Raw genomic sequence first — 17,645 nt, forward strand, 5'->3', positions numbered from 1 at the left:
TGGGACGGGCCTTTTATGGCCTGAACTGGAGAGCCCTGATCCCAGCTAATCTACCATAAATAGCTCTTGAAACTCAGAGGAGCCCATCAGCTGTTGCAACAAGCCTGGCCTGCAGCTCCTTGAAATGCAATTAGATCATTCGCATTGTCTCTCAGCTTGTTTTATAGAGAAATTAAAAATGCAACAGCAGTCTACTCAACAGGCTGCAACAATAGAGAATTGAGTGGGCAAATGTTTCTCGGATTCTGGTGTTTGCGTTTCGAAAGAACACACAAGCATTGATAAAGCTCCGATACCAAACGCCAGAAAATAAGTGACAAGCATACACACGTATATACATTAAACGGCACGTTATGATGGCACAGGTCTATTTACAGGTTGACAAATTGTGTGGACATCTGTGGATTTCTTCCCGCTTCCACCAATTGTAGAAAAGGGGCCATCAGAAGAAAGGATGGTGCTGGAAGTACTTTCTCTAAAACCCAGCAAGATTTTGTCTTCAACTCAAAGACAATGCTCCCAGCTAGCAAGATCTACCTTCCAAGGGATCTCAGGTCACTCACCTCACTTCCAAACCAGAGGAAACTTAACTACTGAAAAAAAAAAAATAATAATAATAATGAACTATCACGCACAATCACTTCTTACAAGGCTGTTTCCATTTTTTAGATATTAAAACTAAATATGACCACCTGCTTACAAAAATACTTACAACTGTAGGTGTCCTCGCTGTTCCCCAAAATAGCAACGTCTTAATTGTTCATCCTAACTCCCATATAAATCAGGAAACCATACTTTTGGGCTGGAGCAAAAGTTGTGGGCTGCCAGGCCCCGGGTGGTGTGCCTCTCTGGGTGTGGGCTCTCCGACCACCAGCTGCATCAGACAGCAGAGGCCTCCTGGAGCAGGATGTGAATTCCTGTTATTAATTAATCCTGCAGGACAATGCCTCCCCCTGAGAGCAGTCCTGTGACCGATGAAAACATGGCAGATAATGCTGGACAGACTAATAATTCAACACCAGCTTTGGGGCTTTTTGCACAAGGGTTAAAAATAATTCATCCAAGCCAAATTGTTTACCCACTTCAAGATGACAAACAAAACCTCACAGCTTGACTTCTGCTTCCCAATCTTGGTCATGGTCATGGCGTCATCTCATTTTTCCCTTTGACCAACTGTGCTTTTCCACCACTTAACATTTTATCTTGTTTTATATCTTCATATTTGCTGCTTTAAACTCCTCCTGGAGCAAAGCAGGGTAAAAATAAATAAAAACTTACGTAAAATAGTCAACTATCTGGGTCTTTTAAGAAAAGATAGGAGACAGTGAATCACTGTTACCACAATCATGCAGTTTTGCTTTTATTTCCTTCTCCTAAAAAAGATGCACTCCCACAAAACAAACATCTAACTTTCAGATGCTTCTTAAATCGTGGCTCCCTGCTCCCTTGTAGTCATCAAACCGGCCTAGATGAATGCACTGGAGTCTAACAGAATAATTCCTCCCAGCCTCTTTTCTTCACCCTTTCTGTCTTTGTTCAAACCCCAGTTAATTCTACCTGTGCAATCTGTTTAAATATGCTCCTAAATATTTTTGCTGCCTGAACTCAGGAGACCCCCGTGACACGCACTTTTCCCCAAAAGTGACAGTAATAGATCTGATGTGCGTGAGAGTAGATTTCATAATATATCCATGAAGAAAAAGGAAAATCATGTTATGAGCCAAAATAAGAACTACACTTATACTAGACATTTTCAAGATAAGCTATTTCATATTAGCTACTATTTAATGTTAGTATTATAAGCAATGTGGTAGACTACCATTCTTCCTAGTAATTGTTCATTAAATCCAGCTTTCTTATGCATTTTAATCTGGCTTTTGTGTGCTAATCAAGGAACCATATCTATTTATGACACTTGCTTCTAAGAGAGATGATATCATATAACACCTATTTTATAACAATCAACATGTGGAAACCAAAATGAGAAACACAATATTTACAATTATTCCAAAGAAAATAAACTGTTTAGATATAAACTAAACTAAACATATACAGGAGCTGTATGCTAAAAATTACAAAATGCTGATTAAAAAAAAACACACAAAAGACCAACGTAAATAAATAGACATATACTGTGTTCATGGGTCAACACAGTAAATATGTCAATTCTCCCCCAAAACAATGTATATATTTAATGCAATTCCTATCAGCATCCCAGCAAAGATTTGATAGATATAGACAAGCTTATTCTAAAATTTATATACAGAAGCATAGAGCTTAGAACCATTAAAACAATCTTCAAAAAGAATAAAGTGAGAGTAATCAATCTATCCCATATTAAGTTCTATTATATAGCTATAGTAATGGAATAGACAACCCAGAAATAGACCCACACACATACAGCCAACAGATTTTTGACAGAAGTTGCCTTTTCCACAATAATATTGGAGCAACTGGACGCTCAGTGGCAAAAAGAAAGGGAGGGGAAGGGGACGGAAGGGGAGGAGAGGAGAGGGGAGGGGAGGGGAGGAGAGGGGAGGAGATAAGAAAAAAAAAAAAGAAAAGTGACCCTTGACCTAATGTTCATATCTCATACAAAAATTAACTAAAATGGATCACAAAGTTAAATGTAAAATAGAAAAATTATAAAAACACAGGCACCAACTACTGACATATGCAACAACCTGGATGAATATCTAGGAAATTATGCTGAGTAAAAGAAAGCCAATCCCAAAAGTTTATAGGTCGTATGATTCCATTTATATAAATTCCCCCAAATGATAACATTGTGGAAGTGGAGAACAGGTGAGTGGTTATCCGATATTAGGGATGGAGTGGTAGGGGAGTGGCTACAAAGGGACCCTTGTTAAGCACTCTTCCATTGCTATTGCCCCCCCCAACAAAACAGGATACCTCCACGTAACATTCGGAAGTTCAAGCCACTGCCCAAGATGATTTATTTTCGAAACCTATATACACTCGAAAAACAGCAAGAAAACAACTCTTTAGAAAAAGAGGAGGCTGAGTCATCTCAAAACCTAATGCTACTATAAATATCATAGGAAACAAGTTTTCAAACTCCAGGGTTCTACAGTCCTGAAGTTTTCATTCTTGAAAATAAAAAGACAAGACACAAGGGACAGTGGGCAGATGGAGAATGCTCCGTGCCCCTCCCCCTCTCAGACTCGGGAACACCACGCCTAGACGCAAACTTCAGGAACAGTCCCTCCCGAGGGCCAGAGTACCTTCTACTGGACTTCTACTCTAGGAAAGGGTGGCTCTGGGGCATGCCATGCAATGCACAGATGACGAGAGGTGAAACTTCTTTCGGTTCATCGAAGGAGTGGGGCGTGAGTTCAAGTAGCCCATGAGCATTCTGTGGCTTCTCTGGCTCCCACCCCCAGAGTTCCCTCAGCGCCCCCTTCCCACCTTCCCCTTGCTCATCTCATTCCTTCCTTCCTTCCACAACCAAGATCTCCTCTCCCACAGTCGCATCGCTCCCCCATTGTTTTGCAGCTGGATTCTAGCTCCTTCCACACTCCAGGAACGGCTTCCCCAGCAAGGGACCCTCCCGGTGCCCTGTCTGGACTTGGCCTCTCTGTTGTCGGACACTTTCTGCCTACTTCCACCTTCATGGAATGTCCTCTTTTTAGGAATGCCTTTGACATCACGGTCTGGTCCTTGCCGTGCCTTGACAATGAGTCTCCTCCGTCGCTTCACTGCCCCTCTTCGACTCCCTGCCCCACAACCATCTGGTGTGGCCCAAGAGGCTGACCCTAGAGTCTTCTCCCTCCCCGCTCCCACTGCACCTGCAGCAGAATTCAGGACATGGTTTGGGGGGGGGGGGTCCCTGAGATCAGAATACCAGGCTGGCTCACAGGAACAGGAAGCCCAAGACAAATAATTCTGCACTCGTCCTTTCCCATAAGACATTTGCTCCTGGTTCCCTGGCGGGCAGGCTCACACCGGCCCCTCCTCAACCCCTCAGCCTCCCTCTCTGCAGCCACTTCCCTGCAGGTGCTCTCACTGCCTCTTGGCAGAACTGCTGTTTCAAGAGCCTCCAAACTCTTCATCCCCACCCCCTACCAGCCCTCCCCAAACCCAGCCTCTCCCCTGCTTACAGAACCTTTTAACCAGCCCCAGCCTGGCCACTTCTCACCCAGCCGAAACCTCCTCACTGGCTCCAGCAGCCCTTCTCCTGGGCAGCCAGTGACTTCTCACTGATGGAAGCTCAGGCAACAACTTCTTAAATTAAATGTTTTTGAGGAATAAATGTAAAACTATTCTTGCACAAGCGTCACTTCCACTGTCTTGCATTTAGGGATTCATCAGTAGGAGGAAAAAGCAATTGAGGCACACATAAATACTCTGGAAACTGCACTTAACCCAGAGATGATCTCATACAGATGTGATATACTTTAATGACTATACTGCTAATAGTTGTGTGACAATTATAGGAGACTTTAATGTCTTGCTTCATTACAAGCATCATATCTGGATATACCCAGGAGGTATGTGACACATGTGGATATGTCCCAGCATACATGTGTTAGAGGAAAACAGAAGGTCAAGACTGGCTGGCCTGTTGGATAAATTCCCAAGACCCTAGCTTTTGTGGCCTGGCCCCTTCCTACCTCATGAGCCATATGTCCCACCAACTTGCCCCCGAGTAGTGACCATGAGAAGCCACACTGACCATCATTGCTGTGTCCAGGCTGTTCCCTCTGCTCAGAATGCCTTTCCTTCCTTCTCCTTTAGAAGACCCCCAAGACATCCTTCAAGACTCAGATAACTTCATTTCTCCTGTGAACCCCTTCCTGACATAGTCTAGGAGTTCCAACCTCTAGACTGCTAGCATCCAGAAGGTAGGGACTCCGTCTCATCTCTATATTGCTAGAACTCCATAAATGGAATAAATGTTTGTGATATGAAGACTGAAAACCACAATCAAAATAGCTTATAGTTATATATATACTTTTTGTTCATTTCAATGCAGGGACAATGTTCTCCTTCTTTATTCAGGTTTGACTCATCAATGCCTAATACCCCTCCAAAGTTGGAGAATGACAAGAGGAACAAGTTGGCTCCTCAGTTTATGGGCAGCAAAGAAAAGAGCAAGAGCCAGCACAAGCACCTCGCTTGCCACTCTTCCTTCTATGAAGCACCTATTTCTGAAGTAAGGATGATGTCAGCGCATTGGCAGAATCGTCTGTGTGGGGAGAGCAAAGTAGCAAAGCTCTCTGACTAACTGCATCTGCCTTCTGAAAGGGTCTGTTTTATAAATGGCAATGAACTTGAACAATCATGAGAAGTACTTTTTCAAGCTGCTCATTTCCAGGGCATGAAAAGATGAGGCAACCAGTTTCAGATTCTGCCCTAATTTCTGCTCTAACAGAACCAGACTTGGAACTATTTCATTTTTTTTTTTTTGCCCATTTTTGCAGTAAGCTTAGAATTTTGACATTAATGAGTAAAGACAGGGTCATGCCTTAGTTTCCTGACAGATACACCACTAGGAGTCTCAGATTGTGGCCTTCTGCACCACAGACAAATAATTTTGTTTTGGTGTAGATTTTTAAAAAAGAGGGAAACTATTCTTGGTTAACATTTATCTTTCAACTACCCTATCTCCCTCTCCCAGATGATCTAAATCAATCAATGACTGAGTATCTGCCTCTGTCTCACTCTCTCAAAGCTTATGGAGAGCTTCACTGGCTTTGGATGACAATCTTTCAAGCTCCAAGGTCGTGTGTGGGTCACTGGCTTGAACAGCCGATGAGCAAGCCAACTCTTCTGTCCCAGGCTGCTGCTTCAAGAGCAAAGGGCGTGCAGCAATGCTCAGCATGCTCAGAGCTGCTGGCCTCATGGTCAGAATGAAATGGCAGTTTGCCGGGGGGCAGCCTGGACCGCGTCTTATGAGTCCTGGCTCCAGGGACACAGCCTCTCACATGGCGGGACCAACATCACATTCCTGGACACCAGGCTCAGAGTCCTGAGAGTATTCAGAGATGTATACAAATTGTGACATGTTCCTTTTAGGCCAACATACATCTAAAACTATGGGATCTCTGTCAATGGTACCCCCCCATGGCAGAACCACAGGGGTTGCTTCTCAAGTGGAAATATGAGCCTAAAGTTGTACAGGTGATACAGTGAGGACCTCCCATACCAGAACTAGAGAAGACCCGAGAGGCTTTCTCCTTTTTGCGTTGTTGTGAGCATCACAAAGCCTAGCACCATAAATGGTTTCCTCTGCTGATCCCAAACACCAAGAGAGAATGAACAAGTCTTACTCCTGAATGAAAAATACAAAGTACCTATGGTTCTCCTTAAGGAGCACTGTGACAATTCAAACATCCACACCATGTTATAAAGGAGAACACCCAGGTCCCAGAGACACACTGGGGACGGGGAGCACCTGGGCACCTTTCTCTGCAGCCATGATCTCCAGCCTCCACAAACCACGAAACCCCATGCACCCTCGGTCAGAAGCACAAGTGCATCTGCATCTCCAGATCAATAAGGTTCACATTGTAAAAGTACATTCTCATTTTCCTCCAGAAACAGTTATAAGGGATGTGTGCACACTTGGCCAACCCACAAATGCCTGATAAGCCTGTAATAAAGTGGAACCACAGGACCAATAATTCCATAAAACTGAACCACTGCATGCTGTAGCTTAAAATGTATCTGTGGCTCCAACTGGGGCTCCTAAAACACAACTCCCTGGCAATACAAATGGTGACTTCCTACCCTAAGTAAGGTTTAGGCACAGACTCTTATTTTGGGGGCAGGATCTACAAAATCGAGGGGGGCACCAGCTGAAAAGTGGAGTGTGGGAGAAGGGGGTAGGGAGTAGGAGTCAAGTGTGGGGGCAGCACGGTGAGGGGTACGGGGCTGAGTTCAGGGTGATGAATAATTTCTAGGGTAAATGGAAGATACTAAAAACTGAAAAGTTCAAGGGAATATGATGGAAAGATACACGAATCAAATAATGAAGTTTAGCTGCATGAAACATTTACCTTTCATTTTCTTAGATTTCTCATTTCCCCGCATCAGGTGAATGCTTGCTTTCAGTCCAGAGACCAAAAATCGCTGGTTTAGACTAAGACTCCTAGGGTCCCGTCCAGTTCCAGAAAAACAGATTCTGTAATTCTGAGGCAAAGCGCCATCTCAGAGTCACCAAAGAAGAATGGAGAGGATTAAGAGAGAAAAGAAAAGAGGGACTAGGGGCGCCTGGGTGGCTCAGTTGGTTAAGCATCTGCCTTCGGCTCAGATCATGATCCCAGGGTCCTGGGATCGAGCCCCGCATCGGGCTCCCTGTTCAGCGGGAAGCCTGCTTCTCCCTCTCCCACTCCCCCTGCTTGTGTTCCTGCTCTCTCTCTCTCTGTCAAATAAATAAATAAAATCTTAAAAAAAAAAAAAGAGGGACTAAAGAAAGGAAGGGGAGCCAGGAGAGAGAACGTAGGTCAAGCCGAGGCAATCTAAAGTCAGAGTCATGCCACAGTAGGACTGGAAACGAAGATAAGGGTACTTGATCATAATGCAGCTCCCCTCCAGCAGAGGCTCAGTCTGTAGCAGACGGCCCCCTGGCAGCCCCTGCAGTCATGGGCTGGCCTCCTTAGACCAGAGCGGACCCCGTGTTAGCATGCATGAAGAACTCCCATCGGGGGCTTCTCTAAAGGTGTCTGCAACCTTATTAGCAGGACAGAGGTCACAGGCTCCCTAGAGAGAAGCGAGAGAACATACATGCAAGCACATCTCCAAACGATTGTGCTTGTTTAGGAGTTGTACCAGGCCCTCCTAATGCCTGGCTATGGTGCTCTCCAGCCCACATTCCTACCCTCAAGGCCATGGCCTTGAGGACGTGATCTCCATCAAGTCTGAGATTTTTGTCTTTTGTAGACTGTTGTTAAATCCCTGGTGTCCACAGTTGTGCCCAGGACATAGTAAGTGCTCAATAAATATTTGTTGAAGGGACAGAATAATACACATTTGACAGGGAGCATGCCAAAACAGAGTTTTTCCTAAAGGTTACTTTCCCGCTCATTGCTCCCACAGCCGCCCCCTTGACCCTCTCCAGTCTGTGATCATGATCCCTGCTGGCTCTGGGTAGACTATTCCACAAACCTGAATGAGTTTACCTCCTTCCCAAATGTTTCTCTGGGCAAGATTTGCCTCATGAAGCAGTGCCTGATTTTAGTACAGGACTCCTTGCAAAACTCTCCGTGTGTTCTCATCTTTGGGGCATGGTGTCATGTATGCAAATCCACTGCACCTGGGCCAAGTGCACACCAAAGCCCCGTCCGCAGGCCTTTATGGTGAACTGACATGGTAATAAGTCCTGAAGCCGGGATTACCTTCCAGAGTCAGGCCCACAACAGGCCCTCCCTAAATGTTTTCTGATGGTGGCCAAGTAGGTAAGTTCAGTCCTTTCTCCCCAGAAACACGATACTGCTTTCTATACCAACAAGAATTAATTCAAATCCCGAGTGAACAGTCCAGGATATGAAAATTACAGTAATCTAATCTTGTAGAGGAAGAAGTATGAATCATCATTACACGGTCTGACAAAGACCAAAATGATTAATCCCAGGCTGTGCAGAGGTTAGGGTCCATGGCCATGGCTCCTCATGGGCTACAAACCAAACAGCGGGACCCACCAGGCCAACATCAGAGAGCCAACATTGTGGTTTTCATCCCAGAGGCGAGAAGCAAGGAACGACAATGCTATGTTCCCAGGACCACACTTAAAGCTTTTTATTCTGAGAGGGCAGAGAGAGACTCAAGGGCCCAAAATCTTTGTGTGTTCTATCTTCCGACCCTGGTGTAAACTGCTCAAGCTCTGGGGTTTCCTTATAAGTAGGAACTGTAAGGTTTGCAGAATCACAGCACCTCAAAAATGATTACAAACTCCATTGTCCCCAGGGGACCATGGCAGGCTACACATAGGACAAGCAGGGCGATCGATAACAACTCCTGACCGCCAACAGAAGAAACTACAGTTTTGAAGGATGACCTTGGCCTTTTCCTGAAACTTCCAAAAAGCGCTGAAGCTCCCCATCTACCAGCAAGAAACCACAGCTCCAGTGCACTGGGGAAGCTGGTCAGGGCTCCTGCAGCCCTGAACCATCACTGGCGTTGCTGCTTTTTTCTTTTGCACAGCTGTGTTCAATTTTCTGTCCTTGGGGTTTTAAAGGAACATTTATTCTAGGGCCAGGATTCTCAAGTTTTATGGTTATACAACTCCCTCCCAGGGCCAAAGAATGTTTGAAAAGCCTAAACCCAGCAAAGAGAATTAGTAAAAGGATCCAAATGAAAGTGAAATAAAAAGTTAGGACTCTTTCCAATTTGTATTCAACCTCTTACTTAATCATATTGTACCTTCTGTTTGTCCTTCAAGACATTTGCTACCTATTTTCCATGCAAATATAGGGGGGGGGGGGGGGGGGTGTGTGTGTGTGTGTGTGTGTGTGTGTGTGTGTGTGTGTGTGTGTGTGTGTGTGTGTGTGTGTGTGTGTGTGTGTGTGTGTGTGTGTGTGTGTGTGTGTGTGTGTGTGTGTGTGTGTGTGTGTGTGTGTGTGTGTGTGTGTGTGTGTAAGAAACAGAAGACCAAAGGTGTATTTACATTCTTCCATGGTTTCTGTTTCCCATTCTATGGCAAATTTTAAATAAGGCCTACATCTTACATTGGGTTTAAGAAAAGATCACAAAAAAGATCCCTTTAGGGTTTTTATGTGCTTGTTTGTTTTTCCCATTTAGAGAGCGGCAGACCTAGTTTTGGGTAGGCATACAGCAGTTTTTTAAGAACTTATATTTCTACTTAAAAAGTCAAACCAGTGGCATTTTTCATTGCAATACTCTAAGCTAAGTACATTATCAACATCCAAAAATCATTGCTCCCCAACACAGCCCCAAAAGAGAGCATAAGGCCCTCACCAGCTCATGAAATGCTAACCAGCTTTCTGAATGCAGCCACATAAGGTTATTTCAGAAAATCCAGAAGTCCCTTACCTGTCTTCTTCTGTTCTCTCTTCCTGTCACCTCCATTCCCACATCTCAAAGAAATCTGCCCAAAGTCTCTGTCTACATCAATTCACGAACATCGCTTTTATGTTTGCCTCCTGGCGTCTCCCAAAGGCTAGTCGCCTGTTTCATACACTCATCTGATCTGACAAAGCAAAATTCAGGCTTTGGGGCCTGAGGTTTGTGACATAGCACACACCACCCACATTAGAGGCCTGGCTGCATCCCAAGACAAACAAGACGTTTTTGAGAAACAAAGTAATGTGCACAGATCCACCCCGAGCAGAAAGAAACTGAATTAGTGCTCCTCCATAAAATGATCTGAAATGTGGTCAATAGCACCTGCTTAATACAGTCCAATTCTCTGAAAAGAATTAAAAACACTGTGAACTGACCTTGTCTGCCCCCAGTCATGGTGATCACCTGAAGCCAGCTTCTCTCAAGAAGCAGTCATGAGTAGAACAGACCAAACCCTCTCTTTGCAGTCACTTTCTCTTGCTCTCTTTACAATCAAGATTATCAAAGGGCCTATTAGGGGCACCTGGGTGGCGCAGTCAGTTAGGCGTCCAATTCTCGGTTTCAGCACAGGTCCTGATCTCAGGGTCCTGAGATTAAGCCCCGAGTCAGGCTCTGTGGCTGAGCACGGAGTCTGCCTAAGACTCTCTCTCCCTCTCCCTCTGCCCTTCCCTGCTGCAGGCACGTGCACTGTCTCTCTCTAAAATGAACAAATACATCTTAAAGGAAAAAAAGAAAAGCTTCTGTTAGCATGGCCCTATAGGCCAAAGTATAGGTTGAAGTTCAAATGACTCCCCCCAGATAACCACTGTAATTCTCCCATGATTGGAAGTTGCCGCAAGTTAGTAAAATCTCTACACCTGGGTGGGGAGCAGGGAAAAGACAGGCTTGTGAAGTCAGCATTTCTCTTAAGCTGGTGATTTCCTCATGGATGACAATCGACTTCTAACCAAGTAGGACACACCACTATATTGTTTTTTTATAATCATAAGTGAAAAACCCTGTGCTCTAGAACAAATTAAGATGTTTCTTTCAGAATAAGAACGTTTGAATGAAAGTAATACTGAAATGTTCTTCCTTCAAATTTCCCAATGTATGTCCCCTACATATACAATGAAACACAACCAAACAATAATGACCACATAAAAGTTTCTTTAAAAAAACACACATGGGGTGTCTGAGAGGCTCAGTCAGTTGAGCGACCAACTCTTGGTTTCCTCTTGGGTCATGATCTCAGGGTCATAAGATCAAACCCCGCATCGGGCTCCACACTCGGTACAGAGTCTGCTTGGGTTTCTCTCCCTGTCCCTCTCCCTCATGTTCACTCTCTCTCTCAAATAAATAAAATATTTTAAAAATAAAAATAAATAAATAAATAACTACACACAAAGGTAATCCTTACTAGGAGCCTTCAATCAGGGCTTGAAAAGTTCTCTAATTTCTAATGTTTTCTAATAACATGCCAAGCCAGTTAGAACACACTGGATTTCAAACATACAGTTTTCTATTAGGTCATTTATATTCCACATAAGAAAAGGCAGAAATTTGAACTAAGAACACTCAGATATAACTTCAAAACCCTGACTTAATAAAGTATGAATGCATGCATGCACAAACACACACATGCACACACATCTTGTAAAAGAAAAAACAGCACCACTTGGATTCATCCAAAATGAACAGCCTATAGTCATGTGCTTAAAACATGATGTTTGTTCAAAACATTAAATGGGCTTTATAGCCTAAGTAGCAGCCGGTTTTCTGAAGAGAATGTTGTTGCCTGAAGGAGCATGTATCTTAAAAAGTGCTTTTCCACAATCTTAACTAGTAAAAAAGCATGGAGGAAGAACATGCTAATGCAGATGGTAAGATGCATAGTCAATGCGCTTTTGAGGTTTATGAAACACAACTTCCTCAGGCATTTGTACGGGGGCCTTTTGAGAAAGTTACCACGTTTCTCTCCACCTCACATAGTCTTGTAATCCTAGCACCGAGTTCTACCCATGTCCAAAGACACACAAAGCAGCACTGTATATATAGCCAGGACCTTCGTTGCATCTAAAAGCAGGGACTGCCTTTTCTCCCTATTCGGACTTCAAATGATAATTTTTAAACAATTCAATCTAAACCTCAAAAAAGCACATTATTAATAAAATCCTCCTCTCAGCTTTCTCCCAATCAAAATAAAAGAAAATCAAAACCATCAGAGAACAAAGCAAAGAATGACACTCTTCTCTGGACCCCAGCCTAGTGCTACTCTCCTGCCCCACCCCAAAATACAAGTTGGCAGCTTCCTAGATGCAGAATTTATACCCGAAGTAGCTGGCCCCAAGGGAAGAGATGGCCTTCAAACCCTACCAGCACTCCAGGGATTCAGCAGAGCAGGAAAGGATCCCAGAGCAATTTTCACCAGAGTGAGGTTCCAGCAAAACTTCCAAAATCAGTTGCCCTACCTCTCCCGACTCTAGCATTTCACATTCCCTCTTCAGCCTACTCTTCCGGAGTCTCCACTACTGAGCTACTCTTGCCAAGGTCATCAACAGCATCCACTTGGCAATTCCAATGGATAATTCTATCTTCTTCTTCCTGATTTTTCAGTAGCATCAGCTCTGTGGACACCACCCTCCTTTCACCTGAGCTTCATGACCTCATAGCCCTCTATTTTCCTACCTCCCTGGCTGACCCCTTCTTGGGTTTCTTTGTGGCTCTCTTCCATCTCATTCTGAGCCTCATTTGTGCATATACACGTGCGTGCGCGCGCGCACACACACACACACACACACACACTTTTCATCCATTCTTATGGATTTGCCTATCATCTAAATGTTACCTACATTCAGGATTGCTCCTCTGAGTTCCAGACTTGCATTCAACTGTCTACCTAAGATCTCTAGGTGTATATTTACCAGGTACCTCAAACTTAGTATGTCCGTAACAGAGCTCTTGATTCTCAAAGCTGGCCCGCCCAATTCAAACAAAAACAAAAAAACAAAACAAAATCTCCTCCCCCAGTTTTTACTCCCCTCAGACGTTTCCAGGGCCAAAATCTGGGAGTCATTCTTAATTCCTCCCTTGTTCTCACTCCCTGTATCTCAGCTACCACCAAGTGCTGATGGTTACACCTCTAAGACATATCCCTTTTTATATATACACCAGTTTTATTGATATATAATTCATATACAATAAATCCACCAATTTAAAGTGTATAATTTAGTGGTTTTAGAATATTTATATACCTGTATGACCACTATCAAATCAATTTTAGATATTTTCATCACCCCCAGAAGAAACTATGTACCCATTAGCAATCACTCTCAATTTCCCCCTAGATACTCCAGTGCTACATTACTCTTTCTGTCTCTCTAGATTTGTCTGTTCTAGAAATTCCATAAAAATGGAATTATGCATCATGGTCTTTGTGTCTGGCTTTTTTCACTTAGCATATTTCCAAGATTCATCCATATTGTAGCATGTTATCAGTACTTCATTCTCTTTTACAGCTGAATAATATCTTATCACATGGATATACAATATTTTATTTGTTCATCAGTTGACAGACATTGGGTTTTTTCCATTCTTCAACAATTATGAATGATACTGCCATGAATATTTGCATTTTTATATAAACATATGTTTTCATTTATCTTGATATATACCTAGGACTGAATATGCTGGATCATAAGGCTACTCTCTAACTGTATGAAGAATTGCCGGACTGTTTTCCAAAGCAGCTGCTTTGGATAGATTTTGCATTCTCACCAGTAGTGTATGAGAGTTCCAATTTCTCCACATCTTTACCAACACTTATTACTGTCTTTCATAGTGGCTATGAAGTAATATCACATTGTGGTTTTGATTTGCATTTCACTAATGGCTAGTGATGTTGAGAATCTTCCCATGTGGTTACTAGCCATTTGCCTATCTTCTTTGGAGAAATGTCTATTCAGATCTTTGCCTATTTTTGAATTCAGTTACCTTTTATTACTGAGGTGTAAGAGTTCTTTATATATGCTACATATAAGTTCCATATCAGATTATATGATTTGCAAACATTTTTTTCCCATTCTGTGGGTTGTCTTTTCATTCTCTTGATAGCATTTTTTGATTAATTTTGTTGATGTCCAAGTTATCTATTTTTCTGTTTCACTTGTGCTTTTGGTGTTGTATCTCAAAAAAAAAAAATCATTGCCTATCCCAAGGTCATGAAGATTAATACCCATGTTGTCTTCTAAGAGTGTTATAGTTTTAGGTCTTACATTTAGGCCTTTGATCCATTTTGAATTAATTTTTGTATCTCGTATGAGGTAGTGGCCCAACTTTATTCCTTTTCATGTTGATATCCAGTTGTCCCAGACCATTTGTTGAAGAGACTAATTCCCAAAGAATTGTCTTGGCACAAGTGACAAATATCAATTACCATAAATTTATGGGTTTATTTCTGATCTATAAATTCTATTACAAAAATCTATATGTCTATCCTTATGCCAATACCACACTGGCCTGATGGTTGTGGCTTTATATAAAGTTTTGAAATCAGGAAGGTTAAGTCTTCCAATTCTGCTCTTTTTCAAGATGTTATGGCTATTCCAGATTCCTTAAATGTCTATGTGAATTTTAGGGTCAGTCTGTCAATTTCTGCAAAGAATCCATCTGAGATCTTTTTTTTTTAAGATTTTATTTATTCATTTGAGACACAGAGATACAGAGAGAGAGAGAGAGAGAGAGCATGAAGAGGGGGAAAGGCAGAGGGAGAGGGAGAAGCAGGCTCCCTGCTGAGCCAGGAGCCCAATGTGGGGCTCGATCCCAGGACCCTCGGATCATGACCTGAGCCGAAGGCAGACGCTTAACCATCTGGGCCACCCAGGCGGCCCTCCATCTGAGATCTTGATAGAGATTGCACTGAATCTACAGATCAATTTAGGGAGTACTGTCATTTTAACAATAGTAAGTCTTCCGATTCATAGACATGAGATGTTTTATCACTTATTTAAATTTTCCTTAATTCTTTCAACAATGTTTTGTAGTTTTAATAGCGTAAATTTTATACTTCTCTGATTACATTTATTCCTAAGTATTTTTTTCATGCTGTTAGAGGAGGAAATATTTTCTCAAGTTCATTTCAGATTGTTCACTATAAGTGTATAGCAATAGAACTTATTTTTGTATATTGATCTTATACCCTACAACATTTCTGAACTTATTAGTTCTGATACTGTCATGGATCCCTTAGGATTTTCCATATCCATGATCATGTATTTGCAAACAGGGATAGTTTTACTTCTTCCTCTCCAATCTAGGAGGCTTTTATTCCATATCCTTTCTTAACTGCCCTGGCTAGAACTTCCAGTACAATACTGAATAGAAATGATGAGAGTGGACATCCATGTCTTGTTCCTGGTCTTAGGGGGAAAGCTTTCAGTCCTTCACATTAAGTGTGACGTTAGCTGTGGGTTTCTCATAGATGCCCTTTTCAAGTTGAAGAACTTCCCTTCAATTCCTCCTTTGTTGTTGTTGTTTGGTTTGTTGTTGTTGTTTTAATCTTAAAGGGTGTTGGAATTGTCAAATGCTTTCTCTCCATAAGACATACCTTTTCACACTTACATTTCCTTCTGTACACACTCTCTATACTACCCCCATAGTTCAGTCTTTCTCATCTTTACAGGTCTCTACTTCAGGAAGTCCTGGACCATCCAGTTCAAAAGTCTCTATCCATCACTATCTCTTCTCCCGTCTATCATATAAACTTCAGAGCACTCAGCCATTATTATTATAAGTACAAATTCTGATAATCCCTGTATAAGGTTTAGTATTTGCCAGCATGTATTTATCATCTTAGTCCTCACAACAACCTTACTAGGTAGATGCTATTATCACCATTTTATACACGTGGAAGCTGAAAGAGAGTTTAAGTATCTTCTTCAAGGTTATACAGTTTATAAATGGCAGGTCCCAAGGCACCTGGGTGGCTCAGTCGTTAAGCGTCTGCCTTCAGCTCAGGTCATGATCCCAGGGTCCTGGGATCGAGCCCCACATCGGGCTCCTGGCTCAGCAAGGAGCCTGCTTCTCCCTCTCCCTCTCCCCCTGTTTGTGTTCCCTCTCTTGCCATGTCTCTCTCTGTCAAATAAATAAATAAATCTTTAAAAAAAAGAAAAAAGAAAACCCAGGTCCCCTAGCTCCCAAGACCCTTCTCTTCAACATTTGCTATCATATCTATCAGTAATTGCTCTTACTTATTTCTAACTTTATTTGCCAATCTCATTTACTGATACATTTTTAGTATCTAACACCATGCACGGCCGGAGTCCATTAACTACTTAATGAACAAATGGAACACTGGTCTCAAGACGCCCCACAAGAGGACTCTGGTAAGTACTGCTGACTATACACACCCATGAGATTCACAAGGTTCATGTGTTTTTGAGATCCTTCAGTAAGAAAGGTCGCTTAATTTTAATTCAATGTTTTCTAAACTCATTTGAGCACAGACCCATCTTCCCACCTCTATCCCCACTGCATTAATAGTATAGGGAACTGTGTTCCAGGGAACACAATTTGAGAAACACTGCCCCAGAGAGGCAGTCCAGAAAGCACAGTTCCCAGAAGGTGCTTCTGTTCCCCTTTCTGTGCCCAGCTCCGTTCTCATCTAAAAAGTCTCTCCCATAGCCTCAGCTCAGTACAAAAAGAAAACCCCAGTATTAAGTTTTCCTTTTCTTTCCTGGAGCTCCTAAAGGGCCCATAGGACACTAAGGAGATATAAAGATTTTTCCAACTATCAAAAGGGCTCATCACCCCTGTATGTTTGTGGTCCTGTAACTTATCATAGAGGGAGCTTAAATTTTCTCAGAGCTCTGGTTTCTTGAATGTGATTCAAACAAATTCACCCTTCATGATGTACTTTAATCTGCATTCTCAGGATGCAGGCAAAGCCAATGATGTGTTAACCACAAAATTGTATTTCTTTCCTAAATACTTACTGTAATGCTGATATTAATCAGCTTCAGATATAGAATGACTTCAAAATCTTCATATCTCAGCTCTGTAAGTCTTCAAAGTCATCTATTCGAAGTCTCTCTGAAAAGGGGGAAAGAAAAATTTCAACTTTGAAATCTAAGAAAGAAAAGAGCAAACAATATAAGACAGACAACCACATGTATGAGCAAAACAGGATACACTGCTGTGATTAATTTTCTGCTTCTAAAGAGCTTTTACTCTTTCAATTAGTCATCTACATCAGCTACAACAAATTACAGGCAGTGGTTAGAGTACCTTTTTAAACCTCTTATAAAAAATACCCAATAAAAATTTGTTTTCCTTCATCTTAAAGCCAATGAATAAAGTCATTTCTATGCAATGGTTCTCCAAAGCTCTAATTTTTCCATAGTGACTGAAATTTTATACATTTGGTCTAACAGCAAGAATTATGTTGAGTAAATATGAGTACTTTCTAAAATACAAATTTACAACAGATCCAAATAAGGGGATTTGGGAAAGAAGCCTTGTAACAAGGGAGACTTGAGAAAACAGAGAAGAATGGGTTGGAATTCATCAAGGAGTTGGATATGTATAGCCAGAAGGAACTGACAAAGGCCCAATTCCTTAGAAAA

The 17,645-nt window shown here is 42.2% G+C and overlaps 1 protein-coding gene across 3 annotated transcripts in view; it reads right to left on the reverse strand.

Moving 5' to 3' along the window:
• SVIL (supervillin) overlaps positions 1-17,645 on the reverse strand; it is a 229,754-nt gene that overhangs the window by 153,086 nt on the left and 59,023 nt on the right. For all 3 annotated transcript variants that reach the window (XM_027593384.2, XM_027593388.2, XM_027593385.2), the window contains exon 2: positions 17,016-17,112. The gene's annotated coding sequence lies outside the window, so the exon portion shown is untranslated. The remainder of the gene's footprint in view (positions 1-17,015; positions 17,113-17,645) is intronic.

Source organism: Zalophus californianus, chromosome 9, assembly GCF_009762305.2.
Source record: "Zalophus californianus isolate mZalCal1 chromosome 9, mZalCal1.pri.v2, whole genome shotgun sequence".
Lineage (NCBI taxonomy): Eukaryota > Metazoa > Chordata > Mammalia > Carnivora > Otariidae > Zalophus > Zalophus californianus.